The sequence below is a fragment of the Schistocerca americana genome, chromosome 3 (genome assembly GCF_021461395.2).
Source record: "Schistocerca americana isolate TAMUIC-IGC-003095 chromosome 3, iqSchAmer2.1, whole genome shotgun sequence".
Lineage (NCBI taxonomy): Eukaryota > Metazoa > Arthropoda > Insecta > Orthoptera > Acrididae > Schistocerca > Schistocerca americana.
The window spans coordinates 360,531,179-360,550,636 of NC_060121.1; positions in this window are offsets into that span (position 1 = coordinate 360,531,179).

Here is a 19,458-nt window from a genome sequence, read left to right on the forward strand (position 1 = left end):
ATAGGAAACCCCATTTTTTATTATATATTCGTGTAGTACGTAAAGAAATATGAGTGTTTTAGTTGGACTACTTTTTTCGCTTTGTGATAGAGGACGCTGTAATAGTCACAAACATATGGCTCACAATTTTAGACGAACAGTTGGTAACAGGTAGGTTTTTTAAATTAAAATACAGAATGTAGGTACGTTTGAACATTTTATTTCGGTTGTTCCAATGTGACACATGTACCTTTGTGAACTTATCATTTCTGAGAACGCCTGCTGTTACAGCGTGATTACTTGTAAATACCACATTAATGCAATAAATGCTCAAACTGATGTCCTTCAACCTCAATGCAAATGCGTGTAACGACATTCCTCTCAACAGTGAGTAGTTCGCCTTCCGTAATGTTCGCACATGTATTGACAATGCGCTGACGCATGTTGTCAGGCGTTGTAGGTGGATCACGATAGCAAATATCCTTCAACTTTCCACACAGAAAGAAATCCGGGGACGTCAGATCCGATGAACGTAAAGGCCATGCTTCGACGACCAATCCACCTGTCGAAATTTGCTGTACAGTACCGCTTTAACCGAAGGCGAGCTATGTGCCGGACATCCATCATGTTGGAAGTACATCACCATTCTGTCATGCAGTGAAACATCTTGTAGTAACATCGATAGAACATTACGTAGTAAATCAGCATACATTGCACCATTTAGATTGCCATCGATAAAATGGGGGCCAATTATCCTTCCTACCATAATGCCGCACCATACATTAACCCGCCGAGGTCGCTCATGTTCCACTTGTTGCAGCCATCGTGGATTTTCCGTTGCCCAATAGTGCATATTATGCCGGTTTACGTTCCCGCTGTTGGTGAATGACGCTTCGTCGCTAAATAGAACGCGTGCAAAAAATCTGTCATCGTCCCGTCGTTTCTCTTGTGCCCATTGGCAGAACTGTACACGACGTTCAAAGTCGTCGCCATGCAATTCCTGGTGAATAGAAATATGGTACGGGTGCAATCGATGTTGATGTAGCATTCTCAACACCGACGTTTTTGAGATTCCCGGTTCTCGCGCGATTTGTCTGCTACTGATGTGCGGATTAGCCGCGACAGCAGCTAAAACACCTACTTGGGCATCATCATTTGTTGCAGGTCGTGATTGACGTTTTACATGTGGCTGAACACTTCCTGTTTCCTTAAATAACCTTACTATCCGGCGAATGGTCCGGACACTTTGATGATGTCTTCCAGGATACCGAGCAGCATACATAGCACACGCCCGTTGGGCATTTGATCACAACAGCCATACATCAACACGATATCGACCTTTTCCGCAATTGGTAAACGGTCCATTTTGACACGGGTAATGTATCACTAAGCAAATACCTCCCGCACTGGGGGAATGTTACGTGATACCACGTACTTACCCGTTTGTGGGAAAAAGTGGTCCAACTAAAACATTCATATTTCTTTACGTACTACACGAATATGTAATAAAAAATGGGGGTTCCAACTTTTAAAAAGCGCAGTTGATATCCGTTTGACCTAAGGCAGCGCCATCTAGCGGGCCAACCATAGCGCCATCTAGTTTCCTCCTTCAAGCTAGACGAGTTTCATTCTTTGTAGTTCTTTCGTTTGATGCTTATTTCGTGAGATATTTGACCCGGTCACTATCAATGGACGACCCTGTATGTGTAAATTATTTGTAATTACCGTACGACAATGCACTTTTCGTCTTTTCTGGCACTAATGGTACATATATATTTTTAACAGCCCGTCTTTTCGATTTATCGGTAAGTTTTATTTCATGATCAGAATAAGCAGCTTTGGACGTAATCTGTTCAGTCGCTATGAAGGCTATCTCACTGAGATAACTACTAACCGTGATATTTATACAGGCCTGATTGCTACCTTATGTACAAAGTCTGATTCATCAGTGTAAACCAAATTGGTGCACTTGAGATAATTAAAACTCACGACCGCAGAATAATTAATCGCCCAGCTACTTCTCTATCGTAATATTTTGTGTTCCTAGTACTTGATTTGTGTGCGTGTCATAAAAATTGAGTTACATATGTTCTATAAAATACGAGAAAAATGCTATTAAAATATGCACTTTACTAGTACAAATGATTTACAGATTACTGCAGCAACCTTAGTGCGAAATTCTCTTTTAGTAAAGAAAAAAGTACATGTAACACGTGCATGCCTAAACACCACAAATTATTCTGAAGTGATTTCTCAAAATATCGTGTCGGTTCTCCTTTTACCGGCGTAGTGCATTATCTGGACATGGCCTGGACTGAGCAAGTTGTTGGAAGGCCCCTGCAGAAATACTGAGACATTCTGCCTCAACAGCCGTCCATAATTGCGGAAATGTTGCGGGTTCAGGATTTTGTACACGAAGTGGTTTTTGGATTAAGTCCCATAAATGTTAGACGGCATTCACGTCGGGCGATCTGGATGGGCAAATCATTCGCCCGAATTGTCCATAATATTCTTCAAATCAGTCGTGAACAACTGTTGGCACATAGTCATCCTTAAAATTCCAACGTTGTTTGGGAACATGATGTCCACGGATGGCTGCAAGTGGTCTCAAAATAGGCGAGGATATCCATTTCCTGTCAATGATCGGTGCGGTTGGACCAGAGGACCAGACCATTCCATATAAACACAGCTAGCAACAGCCTGTACCACTGCCTTATTGGCAGCTTGGGACCATGGCTTCTTGGGACCTGCGCCACGCTCGAACCCTACCGTCAGCTCTTACCAATTGAAAGCGGGACTTATCTGACTAGGTCACGGTTTTCCAGTCATCTAGACTTCAACCGATACGTCCACGATCCCAGGAGAACGCTGCAGGCGATGTCGTGCCGTTAGCAAAGACACTTGCGTCAGTCGTCTCCTTCCATAGTTTATTGACGCCAAATTTCACCGCACTGTTCTAACGGATACGTTCGTCGTACTTTTCACATTCATTTCTGCGGTTATATCAGTGTTGCTTGTCTGCTAGCATTGACAACTCTAAGCAATCGACGCTGCTCTCGGTCGTTAAGTGAAGGCCGTCAAACGTTGCGTTGTCCATGGTGAGAGGAAATGGTTGAAATTTTGGTATTCTTGGCACAGTCTTGACACTGCTGATCTCGGAATATTGAATCCCATAACAATTTTCCAAATAGAACGTCCCATGCGTGTAGCTCCGACTACCATTCCACGTTCAAAGTCTTTTAATTCCCGTCGTGCTGCCTTAATCACATTGGAAACCTTTCCACATGAATCACCTGAGTACAAATGACAGCTCCGCCAATGCTCCGCTCATTTATATCTTGTGTAAGCGATACCACCGCCATCTGTATATGTGCATATCGCTATTCCATGACTTTGTCACCTCAGTGTGCAGTAGCATAGTTAGCTTGGAAGGAGAGGAGACTGTCTGCTACTAAGGCGTCATTCTCCTTTTTTAAACATTGATTATTTACGATTACTTTGGATGGATTTAGATGTTGCAGTGGTCAGTCTTGCTACAACGACCTTGTGGTGCCTAACCCATGCATCTGACATGATGCTCTCTATTTGCGCATGATTACTTGTTGCTAAGTGATCAAATATGTTTTCGTAACCCGCCCACTTCGAGTGGGCTTCTGAATTAATTGCTCAAGTTAATACTCGGAGAAAGTATTTAGTCAATTTCTGATGGTGTTTTACACCTACAATTCACTTTGAGCATGTATTTTCGCCAACATATCGAAGGTAGATTGAAGTCACCTCCAGTTATAATGGTATGAATGGGATACCTATATTTGGTGAGACTCAAGTTCTCTTTGAACTGTTAACAACTATATCATCATTTTTGGGGAATCGGTAATAGGAACCAATTATTAATTTATTCTGGTTGTCAAGTATAACCTCTACCCATAATAACACACTTGAATCGTCTGCTTCAATGTCACTGAAAGATAAACTGTTAACAGTAACAAACATGTCGTCACCAACTGTATGTAATCTATCCTTTCGGATCACAATTTGGTCCTGTGTGAAAATTTCGGCTGATCTTTTCATTCGCTTTAGCCATTATTCGGTACCTGTAACTATTTGAACTGCAGTGCCTTCTACTGGCGCTTTGAGCTCTACTTCTTTCCCAATACATCTATGACAATTTATAACTATAATACTGATTGTTGGTATGTCTACCGTCTTCCCGTGTTTATCCGAAACCGTTGGGACTGAAGCCCGTTCTGGACTTTCTCGAGATCCTGTAACCTAAAAAACCGTCATGTCCGTACCACACAACCCCTACTATCTGTGGCCGCCTCCTGCCTGTGGTGGATACCTCACCTATAAAGTTGAACCCAAAGCCACTCTATGCCGCAAGTCGAGAAATGTGCCATCTTCACAATCGCAGAACCGTCTGAGCCTCTGATTCAGACGCTCCATTCGTCTCTGTCATCGATCCTACAGACGGTGACCTCTGCCTTCATCTTTCAAGCAAGCTCACCAAGTTCTCATTGGATTTCTTCCCCACCTTGGAAGCCCCATTACTCTTCTGATAATTGACCCTCCATGTAACATTAATCCCACCCTATGTGAATGCCTAGATCTTGCAACCGAGAGGCTTCCTCTGAAGCAGGACGAAAGTTCTTTGTCAGTCACAGATAGCGCTCGTAATCTGTTCATCAGATTTACCGTGGTAGCCTTTCGATCGGCCTCCTCGCAAACTCTTTCACTGCCTGCCACACATTTGAACAACCCCCCACTTCGCCACGGATGAAGAGTCATCCTCAGCGCGTGCAGTAAGCCGGACGATCGCGGTATTGGACCGATCGGGTGACCTGAGACACGTGCTGGATGTACATTGCATGCCCTCCCACGGCGATTCTCATTCGCAATCTTCATGATCGTAGCCAGCACCGCTTGGAGCTGTGAACTAAGTCAACAACTCAGCTCGCATAGCGACAGTAATAAAATGTAAGTCGCTTCTAGTTACTAAAAGCTCGTTACAACACAATAACTAAACACTGGACTCTGATGTGCTGTTGACTATATGGAAGCTGCTGCCCAACCACCAAGTTGTACAATTGATCTTGTGCCCTGAAACGTTCATCTTTCTCACTGCTTATCGAACAAACGTCAAGAAAATTCTTTTCCAGACGAAAAAGTGGTTCAAACGTTGCTTCGCGACATCTAATTCCGAACGTCGAATCGATAAGTACTTGAGCATTTTGAGAAGGCTATAGGCGAAGTTAGGGGATATATCCTTGATTAATTTCTACTTTGACTACTGTGTGAAGAAACAACTTTTTGTGATTTATTTTGGATAGAGAACTGTAATGGTTTGCTCTAATATCACGTCTCTTTTATGATGAGGAGGAGACTCACATAGTATATTAACTTGAAATACTGATGACTTAATTGAAAGGAATCCATAGGAAATGTCTCTTCTTTTGTCTTTCTTCCTTGCTTGTTACTTCCTTAGCTGTTCTCCTACTAGCCTCTATCTATACGGACGTACGTAAATGTTTACCTTATTTATGGTATAATGACCATCAAATAGACATATCACATAGCACTTTTCGTTTGTTCTGGCAGTAATGATACGTGTACATTTTTAACAGCCCGTCTTTTGAAAGTTTCGGTAAGTTTTATTTCATGATCAGAATTAACCGGCTTGGATGTGATCTGTTCAGGCTACCTCACTGAGATAACTACTGTGGTAATTATACAGACTCTGGTTGCAACATTACGTACGAAGTCCGATTCGCCAGTGTAAAGCAGATTGATGCACTTGAGATAACTGAAACTCACGGACGCAAAATAAATAACCAAGCCGGCTACTTCTAAATCGTAGCAATATTTGATTTGTACGTGTGCCACAAAAAAAGTTACATTTATTCTATAAACTATTGGAAAAATTCTATTAAAAACATGCACTGTACTAATACAAATGAATTACGACTTAATGCAATAACGTTACGGCGAAAGTCTCTGTAAGTAAAACAAAGTACATGCAACACGTGCGTGCCTAAACACCACAAATTACGTTGAGGTGATTCTTCAAAATATCGGACCTCCATTTTCCGCATCTCGACGTGACCTGGACTCAACTAATCGTTGAAAGTCCCCTGCAAAAATACTGAGCCATACTGCCGGAAGTGTTTCCGGTTCAGGATTTTGTACACGAACTGGTTTGCCGATTGAGTCCCATAAATGTTAGACGGCATTCATGACGGGCGATCTGGGTGGCCATATCATTCGGTCGAATTGTCCAGAATGTTCTTGAAAGCAGTCACGAACAATTGTGGGCCGGTGACATGGCACATTGTCACCCATAAAACACAGTCGTTGTTTGGGAACATGATGTCCATGCATGGCTGAAAATGCTCTCCAAATAGCCGAAGAGTCATAGCCTATTGACTCCAAATTTCAGCGCCCTGTTCTAACGGATACACTCGTCGCATTTTCCACATTGATTTCTGCGTTTATTTCACTCAGTGTTCCTTGTTTGCAAGAACTGACAACTCTATGCAAACGCCGCTGCTCTCGGTCGTTAAGTGAAGGCAGTCGGCCACTGCATGGTGGGATGAAATGCTTGAAATTTGGTATTCTCGGCACACTCTTGACACTGCAGATTCGCAATATTGAACTCCACAACTATTTCCGAAAAAGAATCTTCCATGCATCTAGTTCCGACTACCATTCCACTTCAAAGTCCGTTAATTCCCTTCGTGTGCCACTGGAAACAGTGAGGAGGCTTATGATGGAGAAGTTTCATTACGATATGTCTATTGATCTCCAATCTGGCTGATTTTAACTCTGTCACAGACGACGTAAAAAAATTGCCCCCATGGAGACTGGAGCTGACGGCCAATGCAGCGTTCTGGTTATGCTGTGACCCCATTACCTCAGAGCTATCGAAGAGCTGTGGCATCCACCTCTCCCTTACTGCCATAGTAGTGACTAGTAAAGCTTTTTCGTTAGCCATCAGTCGTCGAATTCCTCTCCTGTGCCAACCTCTTCATCTCAGAGTAACAGTTACAACGTACACCCTCAATTATTTGCTGGAGGTACCCCAATCTTGCTGGATGTACCCCAATCTTAACGTCAACAAAAGCAAAACGAAGATAATGGAATGTACTCGAATTAAATCGGGTGATGCTGAGGGTATGAAATTAGGAAATGAGACGCTTAAAGTAGTAAAGGAGTTTTGCTATTTGGGCAGCAAAATAACTGATGATGTTCGAAGTATAGAGAGGATATAAAATGTAGACTGGCAATGGCAAGGAAAGCGTTTCTGAAGAAGAGAAATTTGTTAACATCGAGGAAAGATTTAAGTGTCAAGAAGTCGTTTCTGAAAGTATTTGTATGGAGTGTAGCCATGTATGGAAGTGAAACGTGGACGATAAATAGTTTGGACAAGAAGAGAGTAGAAACTTTCGAAATGTGGTGCTACAGAAGAATGGTGAAGATTAGATGGGTAGATGACGTAACTAATGAGGAGGTATTGAATAGAATTAGAGAGAAGAGAAATTTGTGGCACACCTTGGCTAGAAGAAGGGTTCGGTTGGAAGGACATGTTCTGAGGCATCAAGGGATCACCAATTTAGCATTGGAGGGCAGCGTGGCGGGTAAAAATCGTAGAGGGAGACCAAGAGATGAAGACACTAAGCAGATTCAGAAGGATGTAGGTTGCAGTGGGTACTGGGAGATGAAGAAGCTTGCACAGGATAGAGTAGCATGGAGAGCTGCATCAAACCAGTCTCTGGACTGAAGACCACAAGAACAACAACAGCAACCCCAATCTTTGCCTTGCTCTACATCTCTTACCCTCCACAGCTCCTTCAAGTTATTCTCTAGTGTCTTAAGCAATGTCGTACCATCCTGTCCCTTCTTCTTGCCAGTGTTTTCCATATATTCCTTTCCTCAACGTTTCTGCGGGTAACTTCCTCATTCCTTACGTTATCAGTCCACCTAGTTTTCAATATAGTTGTGTAGCACAACATCTCTGATGATTCTGTTCAATTCTGTCCTGGTTTTCCCACAGTCCACGTCTCACTGCCATACAACGCTGTGCTCCAAATTCCTTCCTCAAATTAAAACCTATGTTTGATACTGGCAGACTGCTCTTGGCCAAGAATGCACCCTTTGCCGCGCTAGTCTGTGTTTTATGTTCTCCTTGCTATGTCTGTCGTGGGTCTTTTTCTGCTAGGTAGCATTCTTCCTTATGTTCATCTACTTCGTGATCACCAATTATGAACTTAAGTTTCTCACTGTTTTCATTGTGGTTTTGTGACGAGGAAGGTCAGTCAACGAAGAACAACTAATCTCGTCTTTTACGATGCGATAAGCTTCACTGTTCTCAGAAATGTGAACAGTAGAGATTATCGCATCGTAAAACACGAGATTGTTTGGAATTTCCTTGTGGAATTACCTTCACAAAACCATGAGCTGATAATCCGGCGGCACAACTTAACTAAAATCACTGAGATTATTCAATGGCAACGAAAATAAAATATCAGGTGACTTTAGTAAGATAATTGTGTGCCATTCAGGAAGGCACTCGACGATCAGACAACTGCCAAACATGTTCAGCATTGTTGCCAAATTTCAGTTATAGTAGAAGCAGGAAAACATGTTTCCTAGCCGATGTAATCCTTGAGAGAGTTCATAAGTGAGCACAGTTTGCGTCTTAAATAAGTGGGCGCCGAGGGCCCGAATGCCCAAAGTATATTAGCTTTAGAGATTAGAGTGTAGTTAATAACGATACTCAGATGCAGTGATTGCAAACTCAACATGTAAATCAAAAACAGTCGCAATTATTTTTGATTTTCTGAAAATTGAAAAGCTCGTTTACCAGAAGCGATTCAAGAGTTTGGGGGTGCTCTAGTGGTTATACTGTAAAGATTATGAGTAGACAACAGATTTTTTTTATCATTACCAACGTAGAAAATGTTCTTTTTAAGAACGATGTCATTGGCAGTGCATGGTTAACTGCAAAGTGAGCAAAGTTTAAGATGTCATACGATACGTAAAAATGTAATCTACGAAACGAGGCGCACAAAGAATCATAACACGTGCAGAAATAGTACTAAAACAGGCGATATAAAGTGTAAAGCTGTGTTGAATAGTATTATTCACAGTAGTACCTTATTTCACGAAAAACTGCATCTGCAATCTGTAACCATGCGTTTGACTAATCTGCAGTATATACAGGGGGTCCACAATTAGTGTTTCAGCCTCAAAACGCAAACCACAGCTCAGAATGAAGTCAAATTTGAGCAGCATATTATTGGCGCAGGGGGGGAAGTCACGGGAAAAAAGAAAAAGAGAGAGTCTTTTGTGAACCACCGTCACTCCAATTCTTCAGCGTGGATGTGTGGGTAGGATCATTTTTATGCAAAATGGCGTCCTCCACACTTTGCACAGCCAGCGAAGTGGGTGCTGCAGAGGCGTTTCTGAAACGCTAGAATTATCAGTCGTCAGATCGCTATAGCCTGGCTTCCAGATCACCTAATCTTAATCCGTAGGACTACTGGCTGTGGGATCATCTGAAGCAAGTTGTGTTCACTGTACTGATTACGAACGTAGCTGAACTGAAGGCAAGCATTACGCAACGCTCAAGCGACCCCCGAGACACTTTCCAATCTGTTGTGGAACATGCTGTTTCTCGATTTCAAGTTGTGGCGGAAAACGGTAGACAGCATATTGGACATGTCTTGCGCCAACCTCAAGATGTCATTTTGAATTTTATGCAGCTTTTGGCTCCAGGGCAATTAAAAACCGATGTAGTTTTGCCTTTCATGCTGTTTTTGGCCTTGGGATGGTTAAAAACCCATTGTTCCCATCCCATGTGGTGCCACCTTGTCGTGAAAATTTTCGTTAATTTTATTATATTCCACAATATTTCACCATGCTATGCTGTTCAAATTTGACGCCGTTCTGAGCACTGGTTCTCTTTCTACAGCGTTTTGAAACTCGAGTTTTAATTATGCCCACCTTGCACTTATTGCAGGTCCACAAAACAAATTTTATCTTTGACAGGTATTGGCTGAACGTATCATCCGCGATGTACTGTATGGTAGCCTTCGTAATATGTATGTAGATGTACAATGATCAGTCAGAACATTATGGCCTCCAACCTATTACCGACATAAACCCATACGGGTGATAGGATAGCAGTGTCGCCTAGTGAGGAATGACTGCTGGTCAGACACACGCACGGTGCGTGTAGTATCAGCGAGCGTTCTGTCCATGTGTAGAATGGGCAAGGCGCGCGATCTATCTGAGTTTGCCTGTGGGCAGATTGTGATGACCCAAAGAAGTGCTGTGGTGAGTGTCTTCATCATGTGGCGAAACAAAGGTGAAACGACATTTGGTTGGGCGACCACCCATCATCACAGATGTTGGATGTTGTTGGCTGTGCGGACTGTTAAAAGAGGATGAACGGCGAACAGTGGCCGAACAACATCATACTTTAATGCTGGGCAGAGTACAAGTGTGTCTGAACACACAGCTCACCAAACACTCCTAATGATGGGCCTCTGCAGCCGATGACCCGTGCAAGTACCAATGTTAACACCAAGACATCGGCAACTACGACTGAAGTGGGCAAGTGACCATCGGCACTGGACATTGGCGCAGTGGCAGAGCGTTGCATGGTCTGATGAATTCCGATACCTTTCACATCATGCCGATGGAAGTGCACGAATCCGCCGTCTTCCAGGAGAACAGGACCTTTACATCGATACTACGGGACGGAAACTAACTGGCAGCAGTTCCATTTTGCTCTGGAGAAAATTCACGTGGGGGTCCATGGGTCCAGTGGAGCTCGTGCAAGCCGCGCGGGATTAGCCGAGCGGTCTGGGGCGCTGCAGTCGTGGACTGTGCGGCTGGTCCCGGCGGAGGTTCGAGTCCTCCCTCGGGCATGGGTGTGTGTGTTTGTCTTTAGGATAATTTAGGTTAAGTAGTGTGTAAGCTTAGGGAATGATGGCCTTAGCAGTTAAGTCCCATAAGATTTCACACACATTTGAACATTTTGAGCTCGTGCAAGGCAGCATGACGGCCAAGGGGTATCCTACACTGGTGCAGACCACGTACACCCCTTCATGACATCATGTTTCCTGACGGCAGTGGTAGTGCGCCATGTCGCAAGGTCGGGATGGAGTGGTTCGAAGACCAGAGTGGAAACTTCCAATTGATGTGCTCGTCTCCAACTCCCCAAATCTGAAGTCGATCGAACGCTTCTTGGATGTGAATGAACGTGGTCCATCGCCCCTCTCCCTGCAATTTACAGTAATTAGGTCACTTGTGCGTGCAGGTGTGGTGCCAACTCCCTCCGGTGACATACCAAGGCCTCATTGCTTCCATGCCACGACGCTTCGCCCCGTGCTGAATGTGACCATACCCGCTATTAGGTATGTGGTCATAATGTTCTCACTGATAAATGCATATTGGGCATAATGAGCTTTAGGCGTGCTTTTTTCAAAAAATGTGGGGATAGTTAGCCAAACTATCTTAGAGTCATTCATTTTAGCAAGCTGACAGATATGAATCGAATCGGTTGGCCTTTTTCGAGGTCTTACCCTTGCCAGGGTAGCGGCGATACCCTCGACAAGCTACACGATGCTTACAATGAGCAGAAGGATGAAGCTCAGCTCCGTCGTGTGGAAGTGGCTTTTAGTCTCCTGGACGCCTTGCCGTGGTTACATTAAGTATTGCTCTCCTCCTTGCTGCAACACGTCCACAGTTCAGTGACCATGCAGTTTTGTTAATTATCATCTGCATTTAACACTTCATAAACGGATCTACATACCTTCTGTTTAACAGAGTGGCTATCCATTCCAATCAGAATCCGCACAGTTATACGAACTTAGGCTGTGCTAACTACATTATGCTATCCCTTCAGTGCCGTTCTCATTTTTCTCGATACTCTCAGCTCTGACGTTCCGCACTGTTCAAAAATGGCTCTGAGCACTATGGCACTTAACATCTGAGGTCATCAGTCCCCTAGAACTTAGAACTACTTAAACCTAACTAACCGAAGGACATCACACACATCCATGCCCGAGGCGGGATTCGAACCTGCGACCGTAGCGGTCGCGCAGTTTCAGACTGTAGCGCCTAGAACCGCTCGGCCACATAGACCGGCGTTCCGCACTGTGTTGACGACCATGAAGTGACCACGGGTGACAGAAATAGAAAAGCCTCAGTTTGTTGTATGGTCGCCGCTACGTTGCTTATTTAATTTTTTTCGAAAAGCGAATCAAAAGTTGATTATTTTAGTCACTATAACATCACCTCACCCAGAGTTTTCATTGGTTCTACTAATACACCGAAAGCAACCGCTTTTTCAACACAATCACAGCTATGTTTTCAAATGTTACTTTACTCAGGAAGAAACAAAGATACTGCCGCAATTTACTTCTCGCGCCTCTGCAGAGATGAGTGATAGGTATTGTCACGTAGGGACACTCAAGTCCAAATCCAGAACAAGGGTCGTCAACAAAGCACTGCGCTATGCAGCGTCTCGTCGACGTCTCTGAGCCGTGTCGGCTCGTACCGATTTCTTCTCCGGGCGTATTGTTGTGCGCCGGCCAAAGTGGCCGAGCGGTTCTAGGCGCTACAGTCTGGAACCGCGCGACCGCTACGGTCGCAGGTTCGAATCCTGCCTCGGGCATGGATGTGTGTGATGTCCTTAGGTTAGGTTTAAGTAGTTCTAAGTTCTAGGGGACTGATGACCTCAGATGTTAAGTCCCATAGTACTCAGAGCCATTTGATCCATTTTTCGTATTGTTGTGCTAATTTCTCCTCCGGTCGTCCGGTGGCTCTGCAGCCGCGCCGCGGCCGGCGGGCCGAATTTTCGCGGTGTGCGAGTCTCGTTGGTACAGCGCTGGGAGAAGGTTGGGGCTCCGAGCTGAAGCGGCCGGGACGACGGTTTGTAGATTCTGCGGAAAGTGACCAACGGTTCCATTCCTCGAGAGGCTGATGGCTATTGGTTTTCCATCGAAAGTATGTTGCCGTCGTCGTCCTTTGTGTCGCTGTCCGGCGTAGTGATCTCTTGGTAACAAGCAGTCAGTTGGTGATTCGCCTGTAACCTATTCCCTTGCTTGTGATTTTATCAGGGGTGACCATCGGTTGGTCCGTCGGTCGTTTCAGCGGGCGTCATGTATTGAGTCTTCTGGCCGCTTCAGGGTTCTGTGCGCCCTGCTTACTTGCGTTTCGTCCCCGCTGCTGCATAGTGACTAGTTTTACAATTGTTGGAGTTGCTTGTGGTACTTTTTTGTGCATCTGTCAAGGGGTCCAGCTAATAGGAGTCCTACTGGAATAAACGGGTCAATTATTGTGCCGAGTTTTACACTCTTTTTTTAGTTGTGCTTTAGAATTATATTGGCCAAGACATGGGGTGTCCGTTAGGCCAAGCCGCCAGGGAGACGGCTGTCATGTAGCTGGCACTGTGCACTGTTGATGAATGCCCTTTATCAGTAAGTTGCAGTATTTCTATCTAATGAAATTTTTGAATGAACAATCAGTCTTAATGGTGTCCGAATGCTGGATTTGTGGAGGCAAGTTGTTGTAATTACTTTGGACTAATCTTGTGTTTAAGAGGGGTAGGACGTCAAATGGTTCAAATGGCTCTGAGCACTATGGGACTCAACTGCTGAGGTCATAAGTCCCCTAGAACTTAGAACTACTTAAACCTAACTAACCTAAGGACAACACACACATCCATGCCCGAGGCAGGATTGGAGCCTGCGACCGTAGCGCTCGCGCGGTTCCAGACTGTAGCGCCTAGAAACGCTCGGCCACCAGCGGCCGGCGGTAGGACGTCAGACGGACCAACTTGGAGCAGGAGAGGCACCAGAAGACATTTTAATTCCCACTGTCTATACTTTTACAAATAAATTCATAAAATTTTGTCAGCATGATCAGTAAGCATTCAGAATTCATACTCATAGCAGTGGAAACACAAAAACATAACAAAAAATTTTTTACATGTGAAATTTCATCATTTTTCACTTACTGTTGGCTGCATTTGTTGCTATAGGTAAACTTTTCTTCATAAGTAAGAGAGACTCTTCGATGAATTTTGTACAGCAAACAAACCATACTTACAGTTGCATGAAAGTCTAGAATTTTCCAAATCTATTAAAAACTGTCGTAAAAATTGAGATAATTAACTATAAAATTTGAGTTTTTCCTGAAGATGATGTTTAAAATGTAACAGCTCGTTCATTTTTTCATAAACTAAATAAATTCTAGAGTTTCACACACCTGTAAGTATGGTTTGTATGCTGTACAGAATTCATCGAAGAATCTCTCTTACGTATGAAGAAAAGTGTACCTATAGCAACAAATGCAGCCAATAGTAAGTTAAAAAATGATGAAATTTCACATTTAAAAACAAATTAATTTGTTATGTTTTCGAGCTTCCACTGCTATGAGTGTGAATCATGAATCCTTCCTGGTCATGCTGACAAAGTTTTATGAATTTATTTGTAAAAGTGTAGACAGTGGAAACTTGCTCCAACTCGGTCCTTTTGACGTCCTACTCCCCTTAAATATTACCCTCTTGTTCTCCTGTTTAAATATTTGTCAGTACATATATAATTTTCAGAGGTCTGGGAACAAATAATAGTTTTATTGCCATTATCTTTGATTAAGTGCTATAATATTATTTAAGTGTTACAGTCATTTTTTTAATAAAAAAGGAGGGGAACAAATCTGTGGAGTGTTCAAGTGGTGAATTACTCTTGAGTTTGACGTGGTTACTAAGTCGATCTGATACCAGTATCAGGTTGTCAGTTTTGTAGGCAGCATATTGAATGCTGAAACAACTCCTGCTTGTCCGACCGGCCAGCAAACTGTTGCGGTGTGTCTTATCAGCCGACCAACTTGACGACGGGAAAGGAAGCAGGCGCGGTTCTGGGCAAAGGCTGGTGGTAATATATAATTGGGACCGCTATTCCGTGCCCGGTTGCGTGTCAAAGACGGTTCAAGTGGCTCGGAGGACTATGGGACTTAACATCTGTGGTCATTAGTCCCCTAGAACTTAGAACTACTTAAACCTAACTAACCTAAGGACATCACACATATCCATGCCCGAGGCAGGATTCGAACCAGCAACCGTAGCAGTCGCGCGGTTCCGGACTGAGCACCTAGAACCGCTAGATCACTACGGCCGGCGGTCGCGTGTCGTCAGTCGCTGAAGTTAAGTTCTTATGCTTATTGCGACGCTCTGCTCAGGCATTTTCTTAGTTTCCCTTTCCTCGTTAAATTTGCCTTTGCGTGTCTTCCCCTCGGCGCTCTGTACTGATCTTGATCGTGTTGTAATACTTAAAAATTGTAAGGCAATTTCTAAGCCTTCTGGCGGTTGGTGATTAATGATTTTGATCTTGCTGTAAAGTTTTTTCAAGAGAGAATATTAAAGTAAATTCTAAGCCTCCTGGCGCTCTATGCTATTGATGTTGATCTTGTCGTAATTTATTAAGAGAAAACAAAAAGAAATTACAAAGCAAACTTTTAAACCCCTTTGGTGCACTGTGGTTATTGGTTGTTGTGAACTGGCTTTCGCTTCGTTCCACTGTGAAAGAAAATTTTAAATGTTTTCACGAAATAAATTTAGGTGTTATCAACCAGAAGTGATGTTGAACTTAGAGCTTAGCCCTTCCATGATTTCCTGCCGCCATTGCTGAAAGTACATTTCAGTCCTGGAGCTCATATTGAACAAATTGTGTAAGCGGTGGTTAACAATAAAAGCAAAAGTATACCGTTCTCATTTGTCTGACTTTTTCTTCCCACATCCCATTTCCAATCCATTACATTTCTGTGTTTCTGTCTTGCATTCACTTCGCCAGATTTGCACCTGGTGGCCAAAATTGGAATTAAGGGTTTCCAATGTGAACTGGTTCCGCATTAACGCATTAGAATATCTACCAAGTTTCGCTGTCACGTGATAATTAAAGCCCACACTGGATCTCTGTGAGTTGCTGCACTTTAATTATAACCAACTGGCACCAATGAATTCACATGATCGTGCCATTACATATAATTTCATTGAAAGAAATGATCATATGTCATTATTAATCGGAGGACCCCTTGTGGGGTATTTCGGCCGCATGGCTAATTGACGACGCTTCGACGGCGTGTACAGCGATGAAAATGAGATGAAATGAAAGAACAATAAAAACACTCAGTCCCCGCACGACGAAAATCTTCGACCCGGCAGGAAATCAAACCCGGGACGCCGCGTCCCAGATGTAGCAGAGGAACCACAAGACCACGAGCTGTAGTCTCCTAGGTATTTCAGGTGAAAGGGTACTGAAGTTTAACATGAGTTATGTAAAGTACAGTGTGTTTATAAAAGATGCTGCCAGTTTCATTTCAGATTTTATCTTCTAGATGAATGAACATAAAATGACTGAAAAAAGGTACGTACAACAGCACAAAATAATTAACGTACAGTAATGAAATTTCGTGAATACATTTACCTAGGTGAAATGCAAGACTGCAGGTTAATGCAAGTGAAAGATAAGCAATTGTAAACGTGAAATGCTGGTACATTAATAACCTGTGTGACCGCCAGAATGTTGAACGCAACCATGCAAAGGTGATGTTGTAAATGTGCTCGATTGGAGCGAAATCTGATGATCAAGCAGGCCAAGGCAACGTGTCGACACTGTGTAGAGCATGTGGGCGGTAGGTGGGCGAGCGTCATCCTGTTGGAAATCAACCCCAGGAATACTGTTAATGAATGGCAGCACAAAAGATCGAAACACCAGATGGACGGACAATTTTGCAGTTTAGTGTGTGGGATTACCACGAGAGTGCTCCTGCTGTCTTACGAAACCGTTCTCCAGACCATAACTCCATATGTAAGTCCAGTGTGTCTAGTAAGCAGACACCGAGCGAGGTGGCGCAGTGGTTAGCACACTGGATTCGCATTCGGGAGGACGACGGCTGAATCCCGCGTCCAACCATCCTGATTTAGGTTTTCCGTGATTTCCCTAAATCGCTCCAGGAGAATGCCGGGATGGTTCCCTTGAAAAGGCACGGCTGACTTCCTTCCCGTCCTTCCCTAATCCGATGAGACCGATGACCTCGCTGTCTGGTCTCCTACCACAAACAACCCAACCACGCTGACATGTTGGTTGCAGGCCGTCAACTGGCTTCCTCCCAACCAAAACAGGGCACTCACTGGCCCCCAGACGTGGCTTCATTAGATGCGGTATGTAGGGAGGTGGGGTCAGAACACAACTCTCCAGGCCGTTGTCAGTTTTCGCGACCTAGAGTCGCTGCTAATCATTCAAGGAGCTTCTCACTTGCGCCACGAGGCTGAATGCACCCCGTTCTTGTCCCTCCACTGAGGATAAATCCTTGACAGTATCGGGGATCGAAACCCAGCCGCACTCATCACTTAGCTTAGAATGTAGTATCTACGTCTAATCGCTGCCTCGAGACTCAATCGGACTTAAACTGCAGTGGAGTTTCACATTTAATCATTCGCCTCCAAGGTCGCCGCATCTCATGTTGTGTGGCCTTTCTGTGGCATTTTGTGAAATATTCCGTCCATGCGCTTCAGTTGCATCAATTTTGGACGAAGCACGACACAGTAAAGGAAAAGCAAAAATCAGCAGTACAATCAGACATGCTCGTAAGATGAACGAAATGTATTCGCAGCTACAGATTTCAGCTGTGTAGTTGATTAGTGACAACGAAAATTTGTATTGAGTCGACACTCGGAACCGGATTTCCTGCTCATTGTGAGCGGTCGCCTTGACCACTTCGGCTATCCGAGCACGACTCCAGAACCGACACACACTTCCATATGTCGCTGTGTGTGTCTGCGTCGTGGCACTTGCACAGTTGCTGTGCGTGTCTGAAGGACGTTGTATATATACACCTTGTAACACAGACACTGCAACTAGTATGACCGTAAGAGTATGGGACGAGCTTGACTATCATCTGGATGTTTTTCATGCGTTCAGTAAGACATACGATGAACATATGTGAAAAACAATTCAAGATCCTAAACGTAACTGTAAAAAGTACATTGAAGTTGTTTGTGCCTTAGGCTGGCTCTTATTTATCAGGTTTCATTATTTATTTGTGCTATCTCCTAGTTAGTCTATTATGTGTAAAACTGAGGTTGTGCAATTTGAGCTGCACGGAAGAGGAAAGATGTGTGCCCTTAGGAACCTAAATTTGGAAAAAAACGCATGATCACGTAAAAATATCATTTACTTTTTATGTGAAAAATATTACACTGAAGTAGCTGATTATTCGATTAATCGCAACTCAAGTATTAAATTTGGTTTTATGTGTACAGACTGAAGCTGCTACCGAAAATTTGGCTGTGGAAGAGGCAGAGAACCACAATTCCACACACACAATGACAAGGAAAATACGAATATCACAAATAGCATTCTCTTGTTGTGGTGATAATTCATCAAGGAACAAAAACATTTTCAAGTAATAAATTGCTTTCGTTATCGGCCTTACCTCGCAGATAACTGATGGTACACGGAAAGATACTTCACGAGATGAAGTTTCCCCAAGGAAGATCGCAATTAACTCTAAAAATTTCCTATAAGCCTCACTTCTCTTGAAGAATCTCGAGCACACTAGAGAACTTGAAACACATCGACGTGATCCAAGTGCTCCTAGAATTTTCTGTACTGGGTTTCAGATCAAGCGTTTTGAAATGTTTTTAAGATTCTTACAAAAATGGTTCAAATGGATCTGAGCACTATGGAACTTAACATCTGAGATCATCAGTCCCCTAGAACTTAGAACTATTTAAACCTAACTAACCTAAGGACGACAGACACATCCATGCCCGAGGCAGGATTCGAACCTGCGACCGCAGCAGTCGCGCGGTTCCATACTGAAGCGTCTAGAACCGCTCGGCCACTCTGGCCGGCCAATATTGTTACAGCCCATCTTCTCCTCAAAATACTTTTTTGAGAATGAGTTGATATATGTGGTGCCTGCAGGCTACAAACGAAAGATCTGTGTCTAAAAAGTATTCAGTCAAAATTCAAGCACCTTTGATAGTTCCTTGATTTGTCGTTGTTGTTGCGCAGAAAAATAATGTTTGAGCCTAGCGCTCAGGACGACATTCACTTGAGGGTTCCATATACAGTCCGGTCTCTTCCAGTCGCAGACGGCAATGCAACCACTCCAAGAAGTCACTCGCACTGCAATTTGAAATAATCATAGGAAGTCTTTCTATCCGTTAATAACGGTGGCATTCACCATCCCAATGGACATCAGTAGCCCGAAATTTCTTATCCTTAATTTGGTCCTTGATTTCAATAGCCAATTTTTGGCAGAATTTGTCTCGGACTTGTAAATACAGTTCCTGGTAACTGCAACATCTTTGGTATCTCGACCAAGCGCTTCGATTGTTCTATCAGGATGTGAACTGCCTACCTGTCACTGATACTGAGCTCATCAAACGTAGATTCAAGCTTG